Here is a 6,216-nt window from a genome sequence, read left to right on the forward strand (position 1 = left end):
ACTGCTAAACGACCTAAAAGAAAAATAGGAGACTGACTCTGACCTTTCAAAGCCCTATCTCATCTGGTTGATAGTAGAAGGTACGTACGATGATACCATGGACATAAACGAGGTCGAGCATATCTTTAATGATTTCAAACTAAAGCGTACCTAAAGCCTGCCCTAGATATGAAAAAGGGATTTGAGCCAGAAGAAGATGAGGATCTATCACTAGATGAGGAAATGGAAACAACTAAGTATTAGTTAGGTTTAGGTTCAGGAAATGGAACTGGTAACAGCGGCCCAAAAATGGTAAGGTTTTCTTTTCAAAGAAAAAGGAACGCAAAAGTTTTGCGAAATCCTTATCTTTCGGCTTTTTAAAGAAGATAGGCCATTACAAAAACAAGGTATAACAGTCGACTTTCCTATCAGGATTTTACAACCTGAATACCAAGGGACCACTATTAGAAGAGAGCATAATAAGTAAATGCCGACGCCATCTTTGACTTTTTGGATGGTCGGCGGCGCCATAAACTCGATAACCAGCACCGCGGAGTCAAGAAATTCAACTAAATAGAATCCTAAAACAATCTTATTCGAGCACACACGGGACCCATAGCAATGAAATTCACACAAGCGGCAATCATCCGAGAAGAGAATGGAGAAGGGAAATATACTTGAAATTGTTTTTTTCCGAATGAGAAAGCCTTTGGCAAACTCCTTGCAAATCTATTTTTGCCGGGCACAATAGACATATCTGCTCAGTCACAACATAAGGAACCCCCAATGTTCCTCAAAGCCTACCCGGCCCGACAGCTTTAGTTGAATGATCTGATCCCGAAGCAAGCTTTCTACTTAAATTGCTATGACTGGCCAACTAATGATAGGACTACCTATCTTGATGCTTTGAATCTGTATTCAGAGCTTTTTTCCAACTACTGGGACTACTAATTTCAAGTACAAAGCTCTCCTATGAATATGCTACTGCTCTTACTTTCTACCTGAATCCGAGCATTGAAGCAAGCTCTTTATCGCGCCATAACCGAGTCTCTCCTTGCAGCTCTGACCAATCCACCCGTCATTGCAAATAACTGCTCCTTACTCTTTGATTGTATGTCCATTTTTGCTTGATGTCTGGCTCACCGGATCTGGTACATGAAAAAGCCATTCCTTTTCGCTTTCCTTCAACCACTCAGTATACTTTTTGACTGGAAGAGTCAAGCGAAAGCAATTAGTTTAGAAGGAAGAGGAAGACCTAGGGGGCTTACGTCCTCATTTCACTCTTTTTGCTCCTGCGAGACACGACTCAACTACTTTTTACAATTGACAGGGTAGCCCGGAGGTCAGATGAAGGGTCTTCCCCATAAAGATAGATTAGTACTTGGAAGGTTCAGATGAAGGAAGGGCTGAAACAAGGCAAAAACTATTCAATGGGGTAAATAAATATGAGCAATCCGTGAGAATAGCAAACCCCTATCTCTTAAAAGGAAGAAGATAGATAGGTCCACGAGTTGAGACAGAGAAGTTCTAACTAATCAAGTAGGAGTTTACCCACGAGAGTCAGAGGCTGCATCATCAAAGGGGTATAGAAATAATTCAGACGCACTATGGCCTGAAGTGAAGGGCAGGAACGAACGGAATCAATGTGTTCCAATTTATCCGGAGTAAGGACAGCAGCTGAGAAGGGACAAAAAAATAGCGTAGACAAAAGGTAGGACCAGATCATGCGAAGAGCTCTTCACCCTATTGATTAGGAATCTCGATCAGAAACCACCAGGCCATGTCTCCCGATAAAAGATGATCCCCACAATGGATGTCAGGCCTTGGCTTTATAAAATCTGATTGGATCCGCACTAGAGGATAAGAATACAGATAGGCTGACTAAGAAGATCTTCAAATTGTCTTACCTGAAAAGATGAGTTATTCAAAGGAATACCTGAAGAATAGAATAGAATAGAATAAACACATGGCACAGGTGGGTGCTAGAATAGTAGTTGATAGAAGTTCTAATCACTTAAAAAAATAACCACTACTTAACTTAATTAGATCGTAGAAGATAAGCAAGCGGGTTCGGGCAGTTAGTCCTATTTGAAGGTAAGAAGTTCGGGTAGTAAGGGCTAGGTTTATATAGGGGCTATATTTTTTATAAACATATGGTCTTGCTCATTTCTCATCAAGGAATGGAGATTGGGTTGGTGTTTGGAAGGGGGATTCAGTAAACTGACCTTGGCCAGCAAGCAGAAAAAGGACTGACATCTTGGGGCGCGCTAGCGCGGGTACTCTTCTTCTACGAGACTCCATCCAAATCCACCATGTACTTGTTGGTTGGTGTTCCATTCTGTTATCTTAGACTATGCTGCCTTCTTCAATTCCATTCTTCGTCTCCCTAGTTGAAGTCTTCTTGCCGGCCCAACCCAACATGCATTTTAGAGTGCCGTGCCAGGGCGATAGGCGCTCCGCCAGTCACGCATGATCGCCAGAGCCTTTCTTGGCTATGTAAATATAGGGCCGGAATAAGTGCAAGATCCTCAACAAAATGGATTAAGGTGGGCTTCGGATTTTTCATAATTTTTTTCTATCTTTTCATCAAGTTCTTGTTTGATCTGCCGCTATTATCACAATATCCCTCCTTTTAGGGTTAATGCTATCAATGGTGAATCGATCATTCGCTATCCTTATTTTTTAGAAGAGCTTTTTTGAATGGAAGAAAAGTAGTGAAACCCGCGATGGCTACTGAATAACCTCCTTTGATTTTTTTTATAATAAACCCTTTGACCTTTTTCTTCGTTCGCCAAATCTTCTTTAGTTCTATCCAAGCTCGGTTTTGTCTGAATCTTTGTGGAAGAAGAAGCGGTTCGCCAGCCGCTACATCCAGGGATCCCACAAAATCATTAAACCTGGCGGCTGCTCGCTCTTTGATCAGTGATTCACCGGCCACTAGATCGATGAAGAATCTCTCAAAAATCCGCTTTTTGATCAGTGATTCACCAGCCACTACATTCTTGGATCCCACCTTATTCTCAAACCTGGTGGCTCGCTTGATTGGTAGTCCTGTAAGCTCATCTTGCATACAAATTTTGGGGGTACCAGGGCCTGCATCCACCAAGAACATTTCTTCCCTTAAGCGTAAGCATAAAACTGAAGATTGTGAGGCGTTTCCACTACATAATAAGAAACTAGAATTAGATCTTGGAAATGATCGACTCCAATAGATGCTCATCATAAGCTTTTTTTTTCCTCCTATTCCTATTGATCAGAAGTATCCAGCAGCGCCACGCCAGAGTGACTTCCGAAGCGCTACGGACGGAATGAAATCCGGCAGCCAGTTGCTGGCTCTGAATAACCAGCCCAGCAAGAAGCTAAATTCTTCCATAACATAACGGGGCGGGGTTGCACGTGAGCCGAGTGACGTAGGTGCACAAGAGTACTTCGCGCCACAACCATCTCTTTTTTATAGGTTCTACGGACCGATGCCTCCTACTTCATCTAGTAAAAAAGAGTCATAGATATGCCTGTAATTAGAAGGAAGAACCGCCATAAAAATCTTCCTCGTGTATCGTCTGTAGCGGAACTATGAACGGGAGCTAGCAATCCGGACCGTATTGAAAAGGTTCCTAAGACATAGCATGGAAGAGTCAAAATATTCAGAAGCGAGGTCCAAGAATGAAGAAGGGGTAGAATTACTGAATGAATACGAGCTGTGGCTAATACCCGAGGCATAAAAGACGCATTTTCTACGGGATCCCGAAACCACCAGCCACCCCGACCTAATTCATGATGAGCCCACCAACTTCCTGGCGAGATGCCTACGGTTAAAAACAACCGACATGTCAAGATCCAAATTCGAATTGGTTCCTGGTCCTGGTCAGAGACCACCGTGTCGCGCCGACGGTCCAACAAAGAGGCGAAGTAGTGGTGTCTTTCTTTCCATTACGAACGACACGCTTTGCCTGCTCCCTCCCCGTGTCCATTAGCGCTCCTGTCCAGAGCGAAGAGAAGGCAAAAAAGCGCCGCCGAAGCTGCATGAGCAGGCTTCTATTGCTACGCAACAATAGAGCAGGCGCGCCGCCCACAAAATGTTTGAATGATCGGGTAAAGAGCGAGCTTCTTATATGGGATCCGACGCATCCAGCAGAGCGAAGCAGCGTTCCATTCTTTTCGGCGGCATCCTTCCGCATTGGCGGCGAGTGGAGTGCCACAATCCCATTCATCATTTTTGATCTACATAACCCAAAGCCCATAGCACTGGCGACATCTCCGGCATAAATGCAAGGAGGATGTATAGCTGATATAGGATCTTGTGGAACTGGATTTGATTCTGCAAGCGGTTCGGTACGAACGAAGAAATTTCGAACAAAAGGATCGGAACTCGCTGATAGGAAAGGAGAAAAACAAAGCAATGCCAAGAGCTCCGTCAATCTGCTGTTCATCGATAGATGAAGCTCTCTCTTTTTCATCTCGTGCCAGATGTAACAAAAGATTAGTCCTTTTTCCTTCTCGCGAACCACGGGAGCGCCCAGCGCCCAGAAGAGCAAAGCTCATTTTCAAAACAGGGTCAAGCGGCGCATTAAAAAGGGCTGGCCCGTTAAAAGGACGCTTACTTTGCGAACGAAGTTCAGAATCAACAAGGGTTCTCCGAACGAAGGGAGTGTACAACTGGGGCGCAGCCCAACTTTTTTGTTGGAGAGATAGAATGGAGTTCTTCACGAAGTTCGAGACAAAGGAAAAAAATCAAAGTTTCTCTATAGCCTCTTTGTTTTGAGAGTAACAAAAAAGGAATCCATAAAAACTTGGGATCCAACACCATGATAAAATACTACCCTCATGATTAGACCATGTCCCTGAGATTTGATAAAAAAAGGTGCATTAGCGGTTAATACGTTGTAATTAGATAAGTTATTTGGAATATGACGGAACGAAAGACCAAGGAAAGGACGAAGAATGCACCAAAATGCAAGTGCTGCACCAAACGCTGGTGGTTGTTTCTTGTTGTAAGTGAATGCAACGAAAAGACCCGGAAATAACGAATAATGAGAAAATTCATTTATAGACATTTCGTGCTCATTTCCAAATTTATGCTTAGTTATTCCCATCATCCGGTAACCACAGGATGATCCCAATCTCCTTTTAGTAATAGATCTTTTTGATATGTCTCAGTCTCGGCGGCAAGGAAGAGAAAATGCATCGAGTCGTTTATCAAGAAAGTGGACGAGCATGGCGGTCCCTATATCTCTGAGGGGTGTACCACTTTTTTTCAAGTCATCTTAAGAGGTTCAAAAGAGAAAGTCACTCTCCTTATTCTTGGCTAGTGGAATGGAAGCAAGACTCTTTCCTATCCACTTTGCCGAGGGGAGAGAACTCAAAGATAACTCAAGCTAGACAGAAAGGTGCAAAAGTCCACAGTTTCTTAAGGATCCTGTAAGCAAGTAGGTTAAGATTGTCATTTAGCTTCAATTTCTTCAGTCTCACAAGTGGGTCCGCATGCAACAAAAGAAATTGTATTTTCCTACTACTCTGACCTTGCCCTGAAAGGATAAGGAAATTGGATAAGAGCGAGAGCTAGACTGACTGTTGGTCCAATGCTAGTGGAGGATTCAGACTGAGGACCCCCTGTGGCGGCTACTCATAAGAAGATGAAGGATTGAAAGAGGACTGATCACCCCTCTGATTTGTGATCTTTTAATAGAAAGAAAAAGCCTTCTCTCAGACTTAAAGGTAAATGAAAGCGGGATTTTTTTCTCTCCTCTAAGCTAGCAGCAAGTCAAGTAATCTGAGAATGCTGCCCCCAATCCGTAGCTGAGGACGAACTCAACTCATAAGCTTTTTTTGAACCAAGCACCTGTTGTAGAAATGAAAAACCACCCACTAGCAGAGGCTGGAACAACCCATAGAAGTGTAGGGGCTGCTTCAACCAGGCGTACCCGTATCCATTGATTTACCTCCTCTAGAGAGTATTGAACTTTGTGACAAATAGGTTATAGTTACACTCCTTAACTCCCTATTCGCGAGATATAAAAGCTAGCTAGTAAGAAGACTTTCCCTTCTTTTCTGGGAGGGTGAGAACTTGAAAGACTGGCAGAGAAAAGGAAGAAAAGCGGCTAATGCTATCTAAACGATTATTTCAAAGTTTACCAAGTTCGATCGTTCACGAGACAGGGGACTCTTTTAAATAAGACAGTGTATGGCTGCGAATAAGTCTATTCGGCAAGTCATAGAGAAGGACTGGATATAAGCTAT

General features: G+C 43.2%; 2 pseudogenes; one reads left to right on the plus strand and one right to left on the minus strand.

Moving 5' to 3' along the window:
• Positions 1-2,507: 2,507 nt before the first annotated feature.
• Positions 2,508-3,910, minus strand: LOC123137048 (probable cytochrome c biosynthesis protein; annotated as a pseudogene).
• Positions 3,911-3,991: 81 nt separating this feature from the next.
• On the plus strand, positions 3,992-5,733 carry LOC123139190 (uncharacterized; annotated as a pseudogene).
• Positions 5,734-6,216: the final 483 nt, after the last annotated feature.

The sequence above is a fragment of the Triticum aestivum genome, chromosome 6B (assembly GCF_018294505.1).
Source record: "Triticum aestivum cultivar Chinese Spring chromosome 6B, IWGSC CS RefSeq v2.1, whole genome shotgun sequence".
NCBI classification, from domain to species: Eukaryota; Viridiplantae; Streptophyta; class Magnoliopsida; order Poales; family Poaceae; genus Triticum; species Triticum aestivum.